The sequence below is a fragment of the Nipponia nippon genome, unplaced genomic scaffold (genome assembly GCF_047370975.1).
Source record: "Nipponia nippon isolate SJK-2023a ecotype South Korea unplaced genomic scaffold, ASM4737097v1 scaffold_3, whole genome shotgun sequence".
Lineage (NCBI taxonomy): Eukaryota > Metazoa > Chordata > Aves > Pelecaniformes > Threskiornithidae > Nipponia > Nipponia nippon.
In genome coordinates, this window is record NW_028262347.1 from 88201232 (window position 1) to 88225170 (window position 23939).

General features: G+C 40.9%; 1 long non-coding RNA gene across 1 annotated transcript in view; it reads right to left on the bottom strand.

Moving 5' to 3' along the window:
• Nucleotides 1-5068: 5068 nt before the first annotated feature.
• LOC148054748 (uncharacterized) overlaps nt 5069-23939 on the bottom strand; it is an 82432-nt gene continuing 63561 nt past the window's right edge. The window contains exons 3-4 of the long non-coding RNA XR_015706645.1: nt 8700-8777; nt 5069-7363 (exon numbers count right to left, since the gene is read on the bottom strand). This is a non-coding gene — a long non-coding RNA (uncharacterized LOC148054748). The remainder of the gene's footprint in view (nt 7364-8699; nt 8778-23939) is intronic.

The window sequence follows — 23939 nt, forward strand, 5'->3', positions numbered from 1 at the left end:
AGGATAAAAGAGCATTTTTGACTGACAGACTCACACTAGTCTTACATTCTTCCCTAGGGATCAAGGCTAGTGCTTTCCATGCTGTGCTGTGCACCCTGAAATCGCTACAAATCCTCCTGAAAAAGTCATGGAACCAAAATTGGGAGGGAGAGGAGCAAATACAAAGGCAACAAATTGAATAGACTTAGTTGTTAGGCTCAAAGAATAAAAACTAATTGTATGTTTAAAGCCAGAAGAAAAAAACTGAAGCAGAACACCTGCAGCATACCCAGCAAAGCCGCATAACTCTGTCTGCCGCCCACCCTCTCCTGGCTGAGGGACCAGAAACCGTCCCTGTGGACAAGATGGAAAAGGTGCCGGAGCAAAGACAGACCTAGAACGCTTCACTGCAGGGGCTGCCTGGGTCCGGCACGGTAGGGCCTCATTGCCCAGCAGGGCAGCGGACGAGGCCGAAGGCCACCGCCTGCCCCTGGGCACGGGGCTTTGCTGGAGGGAGCGCTGCCTTCTGCCAGGGCACGGGGGCAGCACGGGCTGTCAGCTGTTTTCCTGGAGCACCGGTGTGCAAAACTGAATCCCTGATTTAAAAGGAAAAAAAAAAAAAGCACCACAAAAAACTAAAAAAAAAAGAGAGGAGGATATTACTTCACTTGCATGATTTTAAGGCCATGGTTTCATGATGAGTAGCACCAGCAATACTCATTCTGAAGTTTCTTTTTAAATGTGAAATATCCTAATAAATTATGTATCTAGGAGAATAATCCAGAATCCTAGCAGTGAGGTTTATTTAGAGACCTAAAATACACCCAATTCTGAGTTGGAACAGGGCTTCTAAAGATAATTTTAGGAAAATCTCTAAATACCGCAGAAATGTATTCTTTTTAGAATACTCATTCAGAAAAGTTACTTGATTCACTAGGATTCTCCTTTCATGCTTCACCATCTTCTTTCTTAAACACTGCTATGTATTCACGTTTTATTTAATATTTCGAACTTCCTTATTTTTCATCATTTGTCTAAATGGTGGATACAGAGCCTGACTACAGCTATACTATTCATACCACAGTTTTACTTATTCATATTATGAGAATTATATCTGTGCTTATATTTTATGCTCCCATACATTAAACTACAAACATTTAAGAAAATGTGATGCACCCTGTTATTTTCCATAACATTCAGATTTTTAAAGAAAAAAATGTAAATAAAGTGTTATTTACCATAAGCATTACAGAAAGTGACAGAAGATGAAATGAAGCTGAAAATCAGGGGCTTATAAAAGTTTCCCCAAACCCCAAGATACTGTTTATACAGAAGCCTTGCCAGTAGATTTTTCCACGTTGCATTCCACCTCTTACCTCTAATACTTCCATGTGTGAAAAAGATCTTACCATTGGCATTTGCGGGCAGCGTTAGGCACGCTGTATAGGCTTCGTAAAAAGAGACTGCAAGCATCTACCTCCTTTTTTGGCATTTACCTCCTATAAATTAGCATGAATTAGGTAGTTTATAAGGATCTGGGAGTATCAGTGTCGCTGTTTTCCTTGATGCAAAGGAGTGCTGCCATCCCACTGGAGACTTTTCATCACAGCTGTACAAAACAGTCACTTTACTCTCACCAAGCAAGCTCAGCTCTTCCTCCTTTCCAGGAAGAGAGAAAATAGTGAATTACACTTAACTGCCAGACTGTTTTACAGCCCAAATAAAAATGGAGTGGAGCCTAGACAGGAGCATCACTCCCCACTGCCCCTAGGGGCTCCTTCCAGCAGGATTTTGGAGAGAAAGGAGGAACATGCTGGGGCTGGATGAAGTGGAGATAGGAGGTGGGGACAGGTTCCCCCATCTCCACCTCATGCTCTGCATCCTCATAACTCATGAGGAGGAAGGTAAAAAAAAAAAAAAAAAAGAAATTATTAGACAAGACATGTTTCCTCTAGAATAGATTAAAACATAGCAATGTATCACCTGCACTCTATCATGTTTTGCCCAGTAAAACAACCCTCTGAAATAATTTACTAAATTTCTGATGTGGAGCTCCTATAGGTCAGGGAAGAAAGGTAAGCAAATAATCATCTAAATATATTTGAAAGTCCAATTTCAAAAATTGTTTTCTTCACTCGATTTGTTGCTTCCTCCTATCTGAATGTCACTGCACATCACTGAAGGCCTCCTCGTAACCTTAGCAACCTTCAGATCACAGCTCGGGCTGGCAGCCGTGGCAATCCCAAAATAAGTTCCTTTAAAGTCAAGGGTAATGACTGCTAAGATATTTCCCATTGCTGGCATATTTAAGGTCATTGTGCTAAAGGAATCAGGCTTCTAGCTAGCTAGAGACAGTCAGATATTTCTAAGCTCATCAAGCCTGAAAAGGCTGTTTTCCTCTCTTTCCTCAAAGCCAGCAGTGGTTCAGCTTTTGAGCCCACACTGGCCTTTGATAGCAAAGCAGAGGCAGTGCATGTTCATGGGGGCAATAAACCATGCACTAATCCCACAACTGACGCTAATTTGAGCAACAGTGCACTTGATTTTTTTTTCTTTTGTCTAATTAATTAACAGAAGTGACAGACCAATTCAGCTACAAGAAATAAAGAACAGAAGATCTCAGATAATTAAACATTAACTCAATGAAAATCTGTTATTTCTTCCACGGTGTAAATTGGTTTATAAATTTCAGTGCCCAGCATTATTGCTTTTCATCAGTCCTTGAGTGCCAGAACTCGCAGGGCAAACCCATTAGAAGATACATCAAGACAAAAAAGCCTCACGTGATAAATTCATTAGCCACTCTTTTTCCGCAGCGGCATTGTTATACTAGAGCTCTGTGAATAATTAGTAAGCAAATTTTGCCTTAAGATGTTTTTTTGTTAATAAATTGTTTGTAAGGTGACTGTGAAGTTCTCTGATCCTAGAATATTTGAAATTCATTAATTTATTCAGCCTGAGTCCAACACAGTTAATTTGCAAACACCTGGTTCCAGATACATAAAATTCATACTATATTGGTTAGTAACTTAAACGAAATCTTTCTCTATCTCTAGATGAAATGACTGATCCTACCTATGCAGGACAACCAAAAAGCACAACTTAATATAGTACTTTGAAGATCCATTAGCTTTATATATGATCATCTAGCAAGACACCAGCAAGCTGCAGTATATGCCATTATCAGAACACGTATCGTCTATATCACTGCTATTGCCTGTAGATCTCAGCTCTTTCGTTTCCACTGAAAGGAGAAAATGAAAACCAACTTGACAGAGAATAATTAGTGCTTAAAAAGGACTAGTTTATAGTCTGATAGCGTAGCAAGAGTATCATACTGCACTGCTTGACCACTCAGAGAGCATCACCCTTGTTTTATTAGAGCAGGAAAGCAATATAGCTGCTACTCTTTCACCAGCATGACAGACCGATAGCAAACAAACTTCAGTAGCAGGTCACGTGCTCTTGCCACAGACCCAGGGAAGGACCGCACTGCACATCACAGACAGCAGACATAAAGGCCTGGGCTAAAGGGGAACACAAAGAAGAAGAAACAGGTATTTCTGGACACCAAACTAAGGCAGAAAAGGCAGAAACACTCCTTTTTGCTACTGCTTGAGAGATGTTTACCCTTCCTGCCAGTTCTCACTAGCTTCTCCTTAGTCTTTTAGTGACAGCTTACTTGGTTCAAGCAAATTTGCTTCCTGTATAATTTTGCATCTTTCAGAAAGTAGAATCTATTTCAGAAACAGATTATTTATATGACAGCTAGTAGCTGTCAGGGCAACATAAAAAGGCAACACAAAACTGGCACAAACTCACAACTAGAAGCGGAGTAGAAGAGGGGCAGAAACAGCAGGAAACCATTCTGATCAAAGCCAAATGCATTTTTTTATCAGGAGGAAAAAAGTTCTTAGCCAAATATAGGGTAGAAACATTCCCTTTATTTCCCCTCCACGTCTGCCCCTCACTTTCTACCACCCCCACCCCTGCTACATAATTTGATTGCCATGGTTGGTTTGGGCTGTTTGATTTTTTTTTTCCTTCCCGGAGACTGGCTGAGGGACATGTGCTTCTGCTCCACAATGCAGGCAAAGTTCTCGGGTGTTTGGTTAGCTTGCCTTGCCTATGCTCCCAAGAATAAATTTGTTCTCTGGGGTTTGCAATTAAAAACTAGCCGACACAACGAAAGGATTTTATTTGCCTCTGTCGCATGGTCCACTGGGAATCACCCAGGAATTTTGCCTCGCACGTTCGCTGCTTGTGCAGCTGCCCATGACGTGGGTGATTTCCTTGATCTCTTTTGCTTCCCATGCAGGGCACAAACATCCAAGTCTGGCTTTTGCTCTTGTACAACGGATTTTATGCAGGACTTCGAGGGGTGTTTTGCAACAAGTGTTCAAGATGAAGCTTCTGCCTATCTTGCTGGACTTCTGTTTCTCCTCTGTGGTTGCTTGCAATTATATGATGGAAGAAAGGACCTAAGGAGATGCCTTCAGTTCTGCCTAGAGGTTCACCATCCCCGTGATTTACTGAAAGCTATACTTTTAATTCAAACTTCCTTTAAGGTGGCATACTCCCTACTCCCATATGTGAACACTCAGTTTATTTCTGGCATTTGGAGCATTGCCTGAAATTCTCCCCAGAATGCCAGAAAAGATCTGGTAACACTCATCGCAAAGGATGCATCAGGGTGAATTACCTGATAGCTTTTTGCTTCCGTTTTCCAGACCTTCCCTGACCTGCCACGCTCCTAGAATACGGGAGCATTTCTAAAAAATAATAGAAAGGACATACAACCCGCCTACTTTCATGGATCCCCTGGCTCCAGCAAAGACTGACATGCTACCATAAAGATTTAATGAAAGGCACAACAGTCATGTCTGTCTTCTATTTCAGAAATAAAGCCAGTGAGTATAAGGGGGAAAGTGGCTATTTAAAGGCTGGGAGAAATCTGAAGTGCACTCAGTGGAAAAACCTTTCTAAATGATTCTCATACTTTATTTTATGCCACGTAGTTCTTTAGGTAAGCGAAACTCAACACACTTTTATTTAATAGCTCATTTATTTTGTTGTGTCAACATACCATTTCATCTATCCGCAGAGCTGATCTTGCAGCCAAACCAACCTTCCTCAGGGCTTAGAATTACCAAGAGCACCAAGTGACTATTTAAATAGAACAATTGATAAATGCAACCCAAGACACTGAAATCTTCTATAAAAGAAACAAGAGCCCTACTTGATGAACACAAGTGATATTGAAATTGCAATGACTAAACCAATCTTGAGCTGACAATGTCACATGAGAGGATATTGATAAGAGATACCTTGTCTTGGATCTAATTTGCTCTATTTAAACAGTAATTCAACATTGCTAGGAGCACAGTAGATGATTTTCTAACTCATTTATTTAAAAGGTCTTGGAGGATTGCTAGCTGCTTGTAACAAGCTTCAGAAAGACAGAATTAAAAATACAAGACTTCAAAAGGATCAAACAGCTACTAGAAACATTTAGGGGGAAGAAAGGGAGTAGTTAGCTAAACCAGTCCACCCTGGAATGAAAAGGACTGAATGAGGACTGAGGTTTATGTAACTGGAATGATTCTTACCTTTTGCAGTCGACCATCGCAACATATGACAGAGCTTAAGTGAAAGAGTTTGTACATTTTCTTTAAAATGTGTAATAGCCAAGCTACTGGGCAGGGAACGCTGGCAACACTGCCTAGCCAGGAAAGCCCAAAGCAGCAGGTCCGCAGCTGGAGATTCCCTGGCCAGGAAAGGGCGGGAGCTGTGGGCAAACCAGGCAGAACACTATGACTTAAGAAGGACTAGACTAACTTCAACACAGGTAATTCTGTTCCAGAAAATAAGTTCTTATAATTGAGGATCACCCAGAACAGTTGTTCTATATAGCTATCACAGAATACATTGAAGACCAAGTTTTCTATTATTGCCAAAAATGGCCAAAATTGGGTGGGCAGATGAAAATAAAGGGGGACAAGCCCCTACACACTGACCTGCCAAATACGTCATTTGGATTGCTGAGCTGGAAGTTATCACTGGACACACTAAGGCCCCTTCCACTGCTATTCTTCCATGATTCAGTCAATAGACATGCTCACTGACATATTCTCATCCATTTTTTGTTGAGCATAACAGGGAAGTTTTTCATTACCATTCCTACCTCCAGATGAATCACAATAAAGAAAAAACCTCTAACAGAACTAGAACAGTACCTCTATCTCATTCCCCTATTTCCAGTATTTACTGACATTCATGAAGAATTTGCAGAAGTTCTAAGTTTGTTTTAAACTGGAGCTATCTCCAATCTCATGCTATCTTGAGAGACAGCTTAAATTCTTTAACCTGCATCACCCTGCGTGCTGACCTGGTAGCTATGAAACACAGCACATTAGTAGTCTTGCTTAATGATGTTCTTTCACATGGGTGCCAAGGTCACAGAAGAACTTTCTCCTCCTTTATACATCTCACCATCAGTTTGCAAAAGAGCTGCAAACCACTCCCATAGCAATAGTTCAGCCCATACCCTTCCCCAGCCATGCTGCACGGCAGTTGCTGGTGCAGCACACGGTGAGAGCTGTCAGTCATCTTTCACATGGGTGGCCCCAAGATGTGATTTGTTTCTGGAGTAAAAAGGGCATCTTCTCACTGAGCACACTCACAGACGAGCGAGCAGCATTCATCACACCCACCACACGGCCCCTCGTGTTCCTCCTCATGAATCGCAGGGAGGGGGAGTATGGAAGTTTTGGTGGCACTGACCTTTGTACCTTTTAGCACCCAGTCACAAACCCCTGGTGTCCAAATTGTCCAAGTTGAGTGTCTGCCAACTCTCCAGGCAGGCGTTATTAACACAGTAAGCACATATCTCTTTGCCCAAAGACCAGATGTTTTGCAATTTCTGTTGATGCTTCACCATATCAGTGAACAAAACACTTTGTACAAATGCATCTGTATTTGTGAAGCCTTTCTTTAGAGACTGGATGTGACCGTGTACTTCTTGTGAAATCCAGATCCTTGCAGTGATCTTGCTCATCTTCATCTCAGTCAGATGGCACGAAGGATAGCAGTAAATGTGCCCGGCAAACCCTTGTAAGACTCTTTCTGACTTGATCATATTAAAAATAGCAATGTTATAGTTGATTTTCTGTAGCACGTGAAGTATGACAGATGGACAGTGCATTTTCTGGTATGCTCAGTTCCCACATCGTGGAGAGGCTGCCTGTGCTCTCACAATATTTCTGTAGCAATATTTCTGTAGCACTCAAAAGTTGCAATCCAGGAAGTCGCCAAACAATAAGCAAGCTAGATTTGAAGCGAGACACTGAGATTTCCAGAAGACTTATTTCATCACGTGAATCACCTTCAGAAAAATATCATTGGGAAGAATATTTGTATATAGGGAAGGTGACAATAAAGCCACCTATACCAGCTTGCAATGAAAGCTGTGTCCCTGGGTTGAACAGGTCAAAATAACGATCAGCATTCATCCCCTTGGACCTGAAGTCCAAGTTTCTCGTTACACCTCTAAATAGGACCCTGGTAGCAGAGCGTGGCACAATGCTGTGACTCCGCACAGGGAATGTATATCCCAGCATTCCCAGGACAACAGAGCCCAGTCCGGGGTTTGCAGATGGGTGATGTGGATCTGTACATGTAAATCCAGCTTCACTAGGGAAGAGGAATCACACCTGGGCTACAGGTGGTCACAATAACAGTAGACCAGTGCACTGAGAAGTGTGCTTCTCCCCTTACTCTTCTGGAAACCTTTACACCCAATCTAAAAGCTATAACCTTGTAAAGACAAGTGGTTACCATCAACTGGAGACAAATAAACATTTTCAAGCTTTTTTTCGTTGCAAATATATAAATTATAACACATTCTTTAATAAATACTATATTTTTTCTTGTATGTTTCTGGGGTTTAGTAATCAAGACAGATTGCACATTTCAACTTGGAAATGGCCTACAAAATTAAGGTTTTACCAAAAGCCACTTAGGTAACTGAGCTACAACTCTGGAAAATAGGACTTCTCTATCTAAAGATACCCAAGTAAAGGATTAACTGCTTTAGTGTTTGCAGTGACCACAGGGTAGATGATCACTGTCACAGAATCAAGAAATACTCAGAAATACAGTGAAATGATCCAGTATTTAAACACTCCTCTGCTCACAGTAAAAATCACTGTGAATCAAAATAGGAAATGGCAATCCTGATGGCTGAGATAGACCTGATGGTATCTAACTTGACAGACTTTTTCCCCTAATGTGATTTGAATAGTTACCTTGCAGCATTTCTCCTTCCAGCCATATCAAGGGGGGGGGGGGGGGGGGGAACCTCACAACCCACATAGTATTCAAGTCAGAAGACAGATCCAATTAGGAATAAATTATGACAAATTCATGTCCAACGAACCTGCTATCCACTCCTTTTAGACTCAGTCCTTTTCCTTTTCCGCCTGTGCACAGAACTGCAGTGGTCCAACTCCCTGTTCTAGCAAGAACTGCCTAAGGACGAACTTGGCTTCAATTAAATGTAAGGCTGAAATAACAGGGGTTGGGTTATAAATTTTTTTTTTAATAGGTCAGATTGCTAGTGTCACAGAAACTTAGTATGAATCCAGTAATTTTTAATCATCCTTCTATGAAGAAAAACTTAATCTAAATTTCAAAAATGGACAAGTATTTGAACTACTTACATTTGATTAACAAAGCAGAAAATCTCCATCGGGATATGAAATGCGAAACCTGGTTCCATCGAAGCCACTGGGAAAGGCCTCAGGAGAAGAGAAAGAGATAACAAGCATCATCTGCTTGGCATTACTACCTCCTGTGACCAGGACACGCTGTACTAGCTGAACAATCAATAAGAAAATACAAGACAGATTGGTTCTGTGTTCAACACACCTGGCAATTCCTTAACTAGCAAAAATTGAACAGGATTGGCTTTTAAGGAATGAGAGAAGTAGCGAGCCAGTTCACTTTAAAAATACTGATAATTTAAGACATGAGCTATGTCTTAAATGGAGATTTTTCAGTAATATAATCAGGCACCTAAAATGGTTTTCATAGGAGCTTAAGTCTGAAAAGCCCCAGACTTAGTTTAATGAGATAAGACTTTTTTATTAGCAGATCTAACAACACTGCTTTTTTACTTCTCGAGAAGAATTTGTAAGAAACTCTAGTTTTCACCTTTAAGGTGGCAGCTCTGGCAATATAGACTGTTGATATCCTATTGTTTTAGAAAACACTGCTGAGAAAAACACACACACACAAAGGGAAGACCATTGACCCAACATGGCAATTTCCACAATTTTCCATGATGCTCATCCACGCAGAGATACGGATTTGGAAAGCTCCCCTAAATGGTAAGAGACTGGGAGGACAGTACAATGAAGAGCAACAAAATTTACTGTAACATAGGTTTCTGAAAGCAACAAGTGCTGGAAATGGCCTAAAATGAATATTGTGCTCTATTTTATTTAGGCAATTATTTACTACATTTTGCAACAATATTCTCCAAGCTGGAGCTATGTAAAAGCGGTCTCAGTGCAATCTTTTGATGAGTTCCCTCCATATATTCCGTGTTATATCCAAATAGTTTAGTTAAAAAAAAAAAAAAAAAAAAAAATCTTTCCACATTGTACTTTTCCTCCTGCAGATAAAACACAAAAGCGAGAGAAGATTTCAGTGAAAAGTTACAATTACAGACGGAAACAAAAAATCAGCACAGTTCCCGCAATACGAGTGAAAGCATAGGAGTTACACTCAGGCCAGAATTTTCTACAAAGTTTAGCAGGATTGCTTGTTGGACACTATCCAGGTGGCATTTAGAAGGTAGTAGTTAGAAAAAAAAAATCATTTCATTAAAATCTGGGACCTCTGTAAGTGGCAAGGGACACGAAAATCTACTGAGAACAAGCAGGTCAACATCCTAACAGGCATACATTCCTATCTCATGTTTCAGCTCTGAGCACCATCCAGCATTAAGCAGTTTTCTGAAGTATTTTGATGTATCATTTTTTAATATATACATGAATTTATAATTTGATCTGCATTTTAGTAAAAGCAAGATTGAGAAACACAGCCTTACATCAACAGGAAAGGTCACCTAGCAGTTAGGAGCAAATTAACCATCTCTCCCATATCGCATGGCACGTGGCCACACAGATTGCCAAAAAAAGCCACATTTCAAAGTCAGCAAATTTCAGCGTAAGACCTGTTTCCTTAGTCCCATTCCAATTCACAGAATAAGATGAAAGATCTGCTTTGGCTCTCAGCTCAGGGGCTGGGAACAAGAACATGAAATGATGCCACATGTATTGCTTGATGGTGTTAATCATCATTACAGGTTTGACACTAGAGTCTAATATTTTACTGGGTTAACAGATTAACTTTACCCTCTGGAATACACGAAACTTCAAGTGAGAGCAGTTCCAGAACATTTTTCTTTACGTGCCAAAAGTCTTGTCCCTGGGGCTCCAACATCACTGGACCCTAGTTTTAGTAGGTATTATATCTTCTCAGATCTTAAATTTAAATCTCATTTTTTACTTCTCATCTTATTTACTTTTATTTCTAGTTCATTATTTTAAGGAGTTTCCCAAGAACTCAAAAGGACAGCGTTCAAAGTACAGCTTTATTTTGAGCCCTCTACTCTGTGCCTTATAAAGCAGACCAAAGATGAATGGGTGAGAGGCTGCATAAGGAAGAGAACAAGACCTAGACAAATTTAAATTGGTAAAGATCCCCTTTCTTTGGATGGTATATATTAGCAGTCAGTAGTAACCAGTGATCTCATTTTAAAAAAAAAAAAAAACAAACAAAAAAAGAGGAGTTTTGATCACACCAAAGGTGGAACAAGGCAGAACATCCTCTAACAAACTCAGTTTCTTCAGAAAGATAATTTATCTGAAGCAAAAACATTCTGTGGCAACTTACTGGCTTTCCTGATTTCCCCCTCCCTCCGTTCCCAAAACACAGTAGTAAATTCCCATTAGAAACCTGTCAGGTTTTCTATCAGGTTAACATAGGAAGAAAATGCTAAGAATCAGGAAGCTGCAAAAGCCCTGGAAATTGGTTTCACTCCCTGATGCACAGCAGAAAATAAGAAAGCCATAGTCTTGATCCAGGGGTAAAGCCCAAGATTCATCCATGTTTTCCGCAGTTTACAGATACTGTTTCCATGAAAATGGAGCCTAAAGACCATTCCAAATAAACCAGTGAGGCTCGAGCTCCCTGTTCTGGACCAGCCACCACAGCAGCTCCGGGGTCTTCCAGTCTTGCAGACTACGCACCACGCAAGATCACCAGCATTTCCCAACCTCAGCTCCGGGCTGAAGAAGCCCCAAGGTGCCCATGATGAACCGGGACTCTTCCAGCATCCAGTCTGTAGGCCTGAGCTGGGATCCCAGTGACTAGCTCTGCACTTGAGACAGAAGACTGGTTGGTCTATGCCACCTCCACAATGAATTTTTTTTTTTTTTTTTTAAATATCACTTAGCATTTCCTTTTAAAGGATATACATGAAATTTCTATATAGTATTCCGAGACCAAACACCCTTGGAAGCTGTTACTGGTATTCCTGTCTCATGAAACACCTCTCAGCTAGGCTTCCAAATATGCATTGGTTTTGGGTTTTGTTTTTTTAACATTAAAGTTGTCTCCATGTGCTGGAACCAGTTTTTGAGAAAAATATGACATATTTTATAAAATGTACATTAAGGGGATATGCAAGAAACCCAGTTCATTATAAACAGAAAAGAGTCAGGAAAAAGGTATTCACTAGGTATTTCGCTTCCCACAGTTCTGGCAAATAAGTGTTTTGGTTTGCAGCTTTTGCAATTTTTAATATCATTTTGTTGGCTTTCATAACAGTAGAGAAATATCCTTGCAAGGTTAGACTCTCAGTACAGTTCTATTCTAACAATTCTCTATTAAAATAATAAAATATGAATTCTAAATGTTTTCATGCCAGAATGACTTATTTTTCATGAGAAGACAGTATTGTCTTCCCAATTTTGTTGTCATTAGAAGCCGTGATTATTATGCCTGTGTCATTAACTACTTTTCAGCTAAGTCTCTGGTTAATTGTTCACTCCACAACAATCTTTTTCTCATTCATGCATTGTTTATGAGGCTTTTAACTGGCTTCTTGTTTATTGAGATCTGATTTACTTGATTATACTCTCATCCATTGTTTATATGAAAAAAAATATTCCTCATAGTTGTTACCAGGCTTTGGCCATTAATTATTGCTGTGATATTACCTCTTTTAGATATATCTCCTTCCATGTTATTACTTTACAAAGATTTGTTTTCTGCAAATGGTCCATGACAGATTTATAATATTTTCTCTGAAATATATGGAAAATAGAATGCTTGCAGAGGGCTACAAACACATGAAAACAAAGGAAAATAAATAACAGAATTAAATGCATTGCTGTTTATGATACATGTGTTGGTCTCGATTTGGCTCACAGCTTAAAGAAATCATGCAGATGGACAGATATAAAACCAGTGCTGGGCAAAATTGATATTTTGAGGGCAATCACATGAACAATGAAAATCAGTTTAGGTTCAATGAAAGCAGAACATTTAGGTTTTCATAAGTCATACATTTTAAGTCAACCTAAATATTTGATTACCTGCAACAAAGAACTTATTCTGCTTTTAAAAAATATAGATAAATTTTGAAATAAAACGTTTCCAATTTTTTTCTATTCCCACAGCTTTCTCTATATGTAGGGGGCTATTTCCATTACCATATTGCTCTTTGTTTCTTAATGCCTTCTGAAGAATTGTGGAAAAATGCTCTCGGTGCAACTGTGTAATGCTGTGTGTTAACTGTGTTTAGAGATAAAAGTACATCAAGCTGTCGTTAGACAAACATTTGTTTAGTTGTAAGCATCTGACCTTGCCGCTGCCATGGTCTCAGAGAAGAGTTTAATTGCAAATGCTGCCTTTGCTGGTAGGGACGGATCCTGAACGGTGTCACGGCACAATGGATTTGTGCTGAATGATCAATCAGTAAATAGCTGTCTCTGTATTTTACCCCAGAGGGGACCAGACAGTATTGCAGTAGTAAATGAAGCAATTTGTATACACATGCAGATTATAAAGCAGTCTAGATGAATATTTTTAGAGTAAGCAGGGTATTCTGCAGGCACAAACTCACTCTCCGAGACTATTCACAACTAATGTCAAGCTGTACTTCTTCACATCTAATCAAACAGGCAAAACCACCTCCTGCCCACCACATAGGTACAGATTTCACGTATACTGAAACTGAGTATATTGAGATAACTTCTCATGTCTAGTAAGCAAGACAATCTCTTCTAGTATAAAGCACCTCCATATTGATACAGGTGCGTTCACACTCAGTCTTATGCCTCTGGCTACAGCATGATACCTGCATAACAGCACTTTTAGCATAGTCTATAGTCTGTAGAAGAAAGGAAGGATAAAATTCATGTGAGCAAATCCAAAGTTTCTTGCTTCAATACAAGTCTAACACCTGAAAACCACAGGCTAGGCACAATGCAGTTTTACACTTTCACACACCGCTTTAACTGAGTCAACGCCTCCTCAAGCACAGAGCGCCCACTACTTGCTAAATCACATTGGGTCACTTCCATTCCCCGACAAGATTAAGAAAACGAGTTAGCCACATTTATTCCCATAACATATAAAGTTATAGATTTCATTAAAACTGGAAACAAACTTTGGAAAGAAAACAGATTAAGAAAAAGGCCTACTCTTAGCAACTCAGCTCTGACAGTAGCAGCTATACTAATTTCTTGCTTAGGCTCTCCCAGCTATCTGCTAAAGGTGCTTAAAAGCCTCAGCTGCCTTTGGGAGCAGCAAGTTTCTGCAGTTGAGTGCTGGCATATGAAATGCATGTGCCAGAACCAGGACTCTCTCCTGTCCTTTCCTGGGCGAGAACCAATTTCTTACCCAATCCTCCATCTTCTTTACCTTGCATTTCCATTGCATTCTTCAGACAGTACCTTCCTCCTAGCTCCAGGGCGGCATTTCCTATTTCTACCATTTTTCAAGACTGTCATAAAACCTCACAAATTATATGTAATTAGCAGCGTTAATTGCACTTGTGTGCCATTCAATTCTTAATTTCCATATTACAACGAACTTTGGGTAACAGCCACAGGTGAGACATTAATAATACCACCACCAGGTTAAGCATTTAGAGTACTAGTTCTAGATTTTTTTCCTTACTCAGCTTTCTTCTCTTCGCCTCTACAGTTCTTGACAGAAGAGAGGTGCCTCAATCACTAATCTTGGTGGACCTGAAAGCAAAAACCCACTGATGGAATATTTAGTACTGTTCCCATATTTCATGTGAATAACTATATTATGTAGCTTTCTGAAGTACAATCAGGTTAAAGTCAAATACAGTATATCTTGAATTCTGTAATTCCATTACACAGTTAAAAACACAAAACAAAACCAAACCCTTCCTTAATCATTTGGCTTTCAGTAGCTTTATTGCTCATATAAAGACAATGATCTTAGTTCTTATTCCCCATGTTAAAGACTGGTGAGTTTTAAATTAAAGCAAGAAAACCTTTATGGTACAATTATGTGTGAGAGTTAATATTATTATCTATGTAAAAAGAGCCAGCCGATACCATAACACTGTCTTTCATTTGGGGGGGTGGGGTGGTGGAAATCTTATTTTTGTCCCCTTTATTATACAGGCATCCAAGTCCATAATTTCCTACCTGCTAGCTATTTCTGATTAAAGCTGTCTCCAACTACCTTGCATTTTAAGGGAGATCTTGAACACAAATCTACAGTTAGACTCACGGAGAGAATCAAAGCATCACATTTATGAAGACATTCTTTTCTGCTGAGGTAAAATTAATGTATTTTGCAAAACAAGAATTTGTAAATAAATTGTGACTCATTCTGGATTGACAGAATGCTTACATGTGATTCATGTTTTCTGCAGCTGTGCATCTTCTTAAAGAGCTAGTTTCTGGTGTAATTCAGGCTAGTAGGAATGTAGTATATAAATTTAACTAGATATTCATGTTCTGCCCTAAGGGTAGGAGCTGATGGAAGATTCACCATGTTTTGAATTCAAAACTGTTTGATCTGTGCAGGACATTGCACCTCCATACAAGGTAACTTTCCACTTACATCGTGCTGCTCAGGATACCTCTTGTCCAAGAAAACCTCACAGGCCTCTATCGTTTACAAGCACTACCTTCTAAAAGAAACAGTGACTACAAATTATTATTTTAGTGAGTGTGCACTGTAAGCACACACATAGTATTACAACATACGTCTGCCCTGTCCTACTATCTGTAAAACACATTTGCAGCGTGAGAAGTGCCCATCATGGTCCCAGTACTAGAAGGAAGGGTAGCAATGATGAACTTAGAGAAATAGGGTGAAGGAGCTGAAGGAGGCAATGTTTTATTTTGCCAATTCACTTCATATGTAGCAGGCACCTTGTAACGGTTTCTTCTGTTTTGTAAGGTTTTACTGTGACACTCTGCATTTTGAACAAAAAAAAAAAAGATCAGTAACAAAAGATTAGATCTTTTCTTACCAAAAACATTGTAAGAGTCCCTGTTGTATATGAAATACAAAAACTGGGAAGATCTCTGGTTGCAAAGCTTGAGAAATACAACATTCCTCAACACTCGGAGAGAAGGAAAGTACCAAAATAGAAAGAGCTTCTCTTTTTTAAACACCAGCAGCCATGGGAATGGTTCCTGATGGAGACGCCCAGAGGCAAGGGAGTACTGAGAACTAAGGAGTTTGCAGCCCCTTACCCCAGTAAAGATAGTATTGCCATTGGTAGTACCCAGGCACAGGGTAACTCTGCAAAGCCTGAAGGCTGAGGCTTGCTTTCTCTGGATTTTTCCTGGCCTGCCTGGAGCATTACTTTAGTTTGTTTAGCTGTAACAGCAATTTCTTAATGACTAGGTGGCTTTTTATTTTTCGCTTAGCTTTCTATAATCATGTGGTGCAACCATAATTTTGATATGGATAGTAATAGCAAGTAGTTATTCTGTGCAGAATGAACCATTAATGGTGTCAGCCTAACGATGCAGCGCAGAGAAATGGGGCACGGGATATCGCTGAGACCATGAAAACGGGGGCCAAGGATGCAGAGTAGACAGAAATGAATGAGATGATAGGTGTGGCCCTAAGAGCGGGACACAGGATGATACAGGAGACCCCAGGGCTAGCTAGAACAGCTCACCAATGGCCAGTTACTGAGAGCTAAAGGTGTTCAAAAAAGCTGGGCAAAAATGGATTTAGGGGCAACAATGAACACGTGTTCAAGAACTGAATAAGCAGTTCACGGAGACACTAAGATACGTGAGCTCTGGGCAAGAAACAGCTGCCTTCTCTGTGCCGAGATAACCGCAGGGCACCCTGCATAGGCACGTGTCACTGGGTCCCTGGTTTGATGACTGAGATACACAAGGCAACTTCTTCCCCTTACCCCTCTCCCTCAACCTACTGCTTTCCTGCTTTTCCTGTTTTAGGAATGTGGAAACCCTCAATCGGTGATTCAATGACTGCCAACAAAACTTGATACTATGTCAAACTATCACATATTCCCTTTGAATATGCATGCGCTAGCACACAGAGAATAAGGCTTCTATTTTCCTTTTAGTGTCCGTACTCTACATCTCTTTGCCTGGGGCACTGATACACTCAAAGCTCACTCTGCCTGTGATTGCTAACATACATTCCAATGAACGCCTACAAAGGCTTTCACAGTGGACACCTACCCTCTAGGTATGGCACTGACCCTTCCAATTTATTTCGCATGGGACACCCAACAGCCATCAAATGGCAACACCTTTTTGTTAACGAACGGTGCTACAGAAAGCAGACCAAAAGGTTCTTTGTCAGACATTCTTTCCCAATTGTCTCTGTTGATAAAACCTAGCAACAGCTACTGGCATCCTTTAAGAAATGTGCGTAAAGAACCTAAACATCCCATTTTCTTCCATTTTCAACATTTTTCAGAAGTGTACTGAAGCCGAAAAACATAATCAAGCTATCTTCTTCGTCTAATAGCTTTTCTGGACCAGTGAGTCTATCCAATCCTGCTGACTTCTTTGTGTAATAATACGTTGCAGTGCAGAAAAGCTGATGATTCCAGGGACTCTCTTGCTAACAAGCAATTCCAAAAAGTAGTGAAAAAGTTAAGTTTCTACAAGCCTTTTATATTACTTAATATCTTTGCTCCGAGAAGCCAATCATAAGGTGAAATAATTATTTAGTATTCCAAGAAAATGCATCAAAATAATTTAACTGAAATTTCTTAGCTCATCTTTACTTTCAAATACTACTTTAATTGGGGAAGAAAATGCCCTCACTGAAAACATAAACCTCTTATAAAATATAAACCTACTTTATATTTTATAACAGAAAAATACCTTTGTGCCCGTATCTGTCTGTAACCTGTGAGTAAATGGGCCCTTTTCTACTGGAAAATAACATTGCACACGAGCTCACTTAACAACTTTTCCAGTGCTAGCATGAAAATATCCAAACAATTTGAGAAGAACCTTTATTGTCACAATCCTCTTCATTTTCTTCACCCAGCCAAAACCCCCTTCAGTCCCTCACTCTAGTTTACGTACTTCTCTGATGAGCAGCTCCCAGCATTGCTTCCCTGCTTCTAAGAGACTCCGTGGTGCTCAGCTCCCTGTTCTATAGCAAACAGAGCTCCACAAAACCAAAGCACGCACTTAGATCCTGCTACCTGAGCCCCATTCAATCATGGGGCAGTTTACATGGCACCAGGCCTGCTGGAGCCAGATGGGGCTTCACCTGTTGCAAAGGGGGAAAAGGATCCTGGCCCAGGAGTTAACAGGCCTCATTGAGAGAGCTTTAAACTAGATGCGACGGGGGAAAGGGATAAAACCAGGCTTGCTAGGGATGAGCCTAGGGGTGGCATGCCTGTGTTGGAGAAGAGAGCAATAGTCCAACTGAAGTGCATTTACACCAATGCACACAGCACGGGCAGTAAGCAGGAGAAGCTGGAAGCCATTGCGTGGCAGGAAAAACTATGATGTGGTTGCCATCACGGAAACGTGGTGGGATGACTTACACAACTGGAGTGCCGCAATGGACGGCTACAAGCTCTTTAGAAGGGACAGGCAAGGAAGGAGAGGTGGTGGGGTAGCCTTGTACGTTAGACAGTGTTTTGACTGTCTAGAACTCAACGACGGTAATGATAAGGTTGAGTGCTTATGAGTAAAGATCAGAGGGAAGGCTAATAAGGCAGATATCCTGGTGGGAGTCTGTTATAGACCACCCAACCAAGATGAGGAAACAGACGAAGTATTCTACAAGCAGTTGGCTAAAGTCTCACGATATCTAGCCCTTGTTCTCATGGGAGACTTCAACTTACCAGATCTCTGCTGGAAATACAACACAGCAGAGAGGAAGCAGTCTAGGAGGTTCCTGAAGTGTGTGGGAGATAACTTCCTGACGCAGCTGGTAAGCGAGCCAACCAGGAGAGGTGCCCCGCTGGACCTGCTGTTTACAAACAGACAGGGCCTGGTGGGTGATGTGGTGGTCGGAGGCTGTCTTGGGCTCAGCAACCATGACATGATAGAGTTTTCAATTCTAGGAGAAGTAAGGAAGGGGGTCAGCAAAACCGCCACCCTGAACTTGAGAAGGGCAGACTTTGCATTGTTTAGGAGTCTGGTTAACAGAGTCCCTTGGGAGGCAGTCCTGAAGGGCAAAGGAGTCCAGGAAGGCTGGACGTTCTTCAAGAAGGAAGTCTTAAAGGTGCAGGAGCAGGCCGTCCCCATGTGCCGAAAGACAAGCCAGCGGGAGAGAAGACCGGCCTGGCTGAACAGAGAGCTTTGGCTAGAACTCAGGAAAAAAAGGAGAGCCTACCGCCTTTGGAAGAAGGGGCAGGTGACTCAGGAGGACTACAAGGATGTTGTGAGGTTATGCAGGGAGAAAATTAGAAAGGCAAAGGCCCAGCTAGAACTTAAACTGGCCACTGCAGTTAAAGAAAACAAAAAATGTTTTTACAAATATATCAGCAACACAAGGAGGGCCAGGGAGAATCTCCCTCCTCTGTTGGATGCAGAGGGAAACATTGCCACAAAGGATGAGGAGAAGGCCGAGGTACTTAATACCTTCTTTGCCTCAGTCGTTAATAGTCAGACTGGTCATCCTCGGGGTTTTCGGGCCCCTGAGCTGGGAGATGGAGATAGGACGCAGAATGAAGCCCCAGTTGTCGAAGAGGTGGCAGTCACCGATTTGCTCCTCCACCTGGATGCTCACAAGTCCATGGGTCCAGATGGGATCCACCTGAGGATCCTGAGGGAGCTGGCAGAGGAGCTTGCCAAGCCACTCTCCATCATTTATCAGCCGTCCTGATCAACTGGGGAGGGTCCCAGATGACTGGAAGTTAGCAAATGTGACACCCATCTACAAGAAGGGCCAGAAGGAGGATCCAGGGAACTACAGGCCTGTCAGCCTGATCTCAGTGCCAGGAAAGGTCATGGAGCAAATCATCTTAAGTACCATCAGGTGGCACATGCGGGACAACCAGGAGATCAGGCTCAGCCAGCACGGGTTTATGAAAGGGAGGTCCTGCTTCATTAACCTGGTCTCCTTCTATGACAAGGTGACCCGCTTAGTGGATGAGGGGAAGGCTGTGGATGTTGTCTACTTGGACTTTAGTAAGGCCTTTGACACTGTCTCCCACAGCATTCTCCTGGAGGTTTTTAAAAGAAGGGTAGACCTGGTGCTTAAGGACATGGTTTAGTGGTGGACTTGGCAGTACTAGGCTAACGGTTGGACTCGATGATCTTAAGGGTCTTTTCCAACCTTAATAATTCTATGATTCTATGATCCTCTTGCCCATCTCACATAATCCCTGTTGTTACCCATCTCCTGCATCTCCTTTTGAAGAAACACAGGCAGTGTCTTGTCTAGAAAGGTATATAGATGCAGCTGTACCATAAAAACCTCTTCAGAAGATCAGGTACAAGAGTAACACACTACATCTAGTCTCCCTGCCTAGGTTCACCAGGCTGACACAACTATATTTGATATTTCCCACACAAAACCAAAACCAAACTGCAGTGTGCATCGTGAGGAGTTTACAATTTAAATATGGTTAAAGCTAGAGATCCTGAGCAGCGCAAAAGACGACCGAGGTCTTTTCATTTTAGGTATTAAAATTTGGGGATTATTTACAGGGAAACTGTGGCCCCCAATGCAGAGATGAAAGGTAGAAAAAGTTTGGGCATAGAAAAATGCAACAGTGGCAAAAGCAATGCTGCAAGATCCCTAGAGCACTCGATATTTTCAGTCTCCACAAACGCCTCCTCAAGTGTGGCCTTATGACATGGGACAGATATGTTCATACCAATCCATATACCCACCCCTCTAACCAATGTCCTCTAGCTTTCCTTTCTGGTCAAAGTAACAATTTTTCCATAGACTTCATTTTTAGCCCCGCTTGCTTGTATTAAAGCAAGATTTGGTCCTCTAAGATGTCATAATTTCTCAACTTAACTGCTTGGGAGGACCATACCTGAGAACTAGTAACTTTAAACTTCTCTTCAGCAAATTATCTCTAGGCTTAGAGCTTCTCCTTCACAGACATTTATAGAATACTTTCTGTCTGTTTCTGATTTATAAATGCTGGTTTGAAATACACATGCAGAACTCAACATTTAAACCTGTTTCTCTGCTTCTTTCTTTCTTTAATACTGCAATTTACCTCCTGGGTTCTCTACTGTCCCTGAGAAGATGTAATAACTACTTCTTGGCAGCTCACTAGGAAGAGGGGAAAAAAGAAAAACTGAATTGAGTTCAGAAAACAGCAACAAAAAAAGATAAAGGGCTAGAGAGACATACTAATGGGAAATTACTTTAAAAAAGCAAGTATGTATAGCTTAACAAAACAATGAAAAAAGAGGATGTGGTAATTGGAAATAGCTAAAGGTTGTAAATACCAAAGGTAAATGATACATTGCCCCAAGTTGCTGAAGGGGGATATGGCTGCAAAGACAAGGTGGACATTCTTCCCAGTCAGCCAGAAGCCAGAGAAAAGAAGTTTGTAGACAGTTTCTCTCTGGGGGAAATAGGAGTGCAGTCCTCTGCCCAGCAAAGCACTAGGCAGAAAGGACAGGATGGACAACAGTGTGGAAGAGTGAGACCTGGAGAAGTGATCTGGAGCAGGCAAAGGGGGACGGACTCAGTAGCACCTAGAAGCTCCTCACAGCCACCCTGCAATTTTGTACTACAAGTTGCCTGGGTCCCTTCCTAACATCCTCCACAAATACAGCATAGCTTCACAACTTCAGCACTCTCTCAGTTGATCAAGACACTGCAAATTCATTAGCCTCAGTTTCTCACCCTCCCATCTTTCGGATGCAGACTGGAGCCCAGTCTACCCTTTCCCTCAGGCTAGAACATTATTTCATGAAATGAGAATAAACAAAGCTCCTCCAACTTGAGTATTCTTCTGCCTCATCTTTGTGCAACTGTCTTATGTTTAAAAACTGCAGAAAACCCTGTTATTTGGTAGTTATTTTCAAATCACTTTGAAATACAGAACTTCCTCTCGTGTCTTTTTTGCCACTAGACCTATGCCCGTGAGCATTCGCTCCCTTTCAACCCACGCACGATGGTCTTCGCCTCAATTGTTACTTCCATTTCATCTATTTTCAAACCAACAGAAGTGTGCCTCATGCCTAAATGCATTTCCCAGCCCCTGTGCTACAGACAGTGCTTTCTCTGTTCTCAGGGAGAGTTCACAGAGATTTTTTTCTTCTCTCTATTCTTTCTTTTTTGGTACTTATTCTGGCCATGCTCCCTTGCCTGAATTTCCTAACTGTACTGTATTAGATACCTCAACCCCATCTAACTTGGCAGCAACACATCCCTATTGGTCTCACGCATACTCAAACACAAAGCCATAAAGATATATAGATTCCCATCTCACATTTCTGATTTTTTTTGTTGTTGTTAATCTGGCCCATATCTCTGAAAAAGCAAGTTTTACAAAGCAGAAATCAATCATGAGGAAAACTGAGAGGACAAATGTCAACACTTAAATGAATATTAGGAATTGATTAACTTCACTGAATGCTAGTAAAAGAAAGATCATAAACCACACAAGACAGTGGTGGTAAAACAGAATCCATACCTTGATAAGTACTTAGGAGTCTTGCCAGCTGTGAATTGGTAATTACCTTGCAGAATAATGCTAGAGTGAAGATTATTTAAAAGATAACCAAAGGAACATCAGATTGGCATAAGGAGGTGTATTACTTCTGCAAAAGGCATTAATGAAGTACTGTGCCCATTTTTCAGTGTGTACTTCAGAAATAAAAAAAGATATGTGAACGAAACAAGCTTTGGAAATCATCACAGTGAAACTCCTGGGAAGCTCAGTCTGTTTCAGCTTATTCAAGAAAGGTCAAAGAGATGACTTGATTATGGTTTACAACAGCTTACAACATATTACAACAAGATTCCATGGGAAAATAACTTCAGATTTTAGGTAGCTTTCCAGTCAAAAATAGCAGAAAAAGTTCCAACTGTTGGAGGCTGAAACTAATTGCAACCAGGACAAACTTTTTTTTTTTAATGAGGATTAGAAGCAAACACCAGAAAAATCAAACCACTTCACGTAGATGTTTTGATTCTTTATTACTTAGAGGCTTCAAAACAGGATCAAATGTCTATATGAGATGCTGTTTTAACACAGAAGTTACGTGTTTAGTTTGGCAGTAGCTGAATGAAAGTACCTGACCTACTTAAAAACCTAATAGTCTTTATGCCTACTTAAGTTCTACGAACCTATACATCATTTCTGAGTTGACATCAGGGAGAAAAAAACTGAACTCAGTGGCTCTCATTGTATGCTGCTTCCACCATTAATTTGTCATCTAGCCTAATTAATTAGATGGGTAAAAATGGCAAATACTATCAACGCCATTTTCATCTCTTCAAGGTCTGTGGTTTATGGCAGTATAACTCCGCTACTGGAAGGAAATAAAGCTGTACGCATAGCAGCAAGCTCCGTAAGAAACAGAGTCAAACCAGATGTATACACCACACGCCCCTTAGCTCCTCCAGAACAAAATTAAGTCTAGGCCCTTGCCTAAACTGTTCCAGCCACTGAACTCATCAGACAGCTGTTCTTCACTGGAGCAATAGCAAGAAGACTCACTTTTAGCCTATTTGGTGGCACGGCAATGCATTTTCAGCAGCAGTAGCAGGAACTTAAGTAAAACAAACCTAAGCTTTACAGCCAGGTAGAAATGTAGAGATTTGCCATACAACCTTTCTTGTTCATCTACAGGCTCCTGAAGTCCGGGCTAAATTCTGAAGCTTTGCCTGTGTTAAAAGTATCCAAACAGCACATTATTAATATTTCCCTTTATACAGGTGCTTAGTTCTGTCACTTCTTCTGGGGAGACTGGAAACCCAAATCAGGTGGACAGTATCTATTCATCCTTTCCTGTTCTGAATCAGTGCTACATCTTCTAGTGTTTTATATAACCTGTTTTTAAAATTCATGGTATGCTCGATGTCTTTCTAGTGCCTATTAACCTGTATCACTTCAAAGTCTAATTTTAATAGCTAATGTTTGAGTGAATGGTTTGATTTTCAGGTTGCTGCTGTTAAGGGGATGACAGAATATCTGAAAGTGTCTCCCTGTAGACCTTCACAAGTTTGAGGAGGTGCTATGACATGCTGTAGATTTATTAATTCTTACACTAATGAAGGGGATATTATATCTAGGCTGCTTAAGCTACATGTATTCATATGTCAAACGGAGTACCGTATTTTCTATACCCTGTCCCAGTCAAGTATACTGATACCACGGCTCAGTGGCTGCTCCTTTGCTTCTCCACCACATTTCAGTTTCAGTGGTATATGAAGCAGCTTTCATCAGC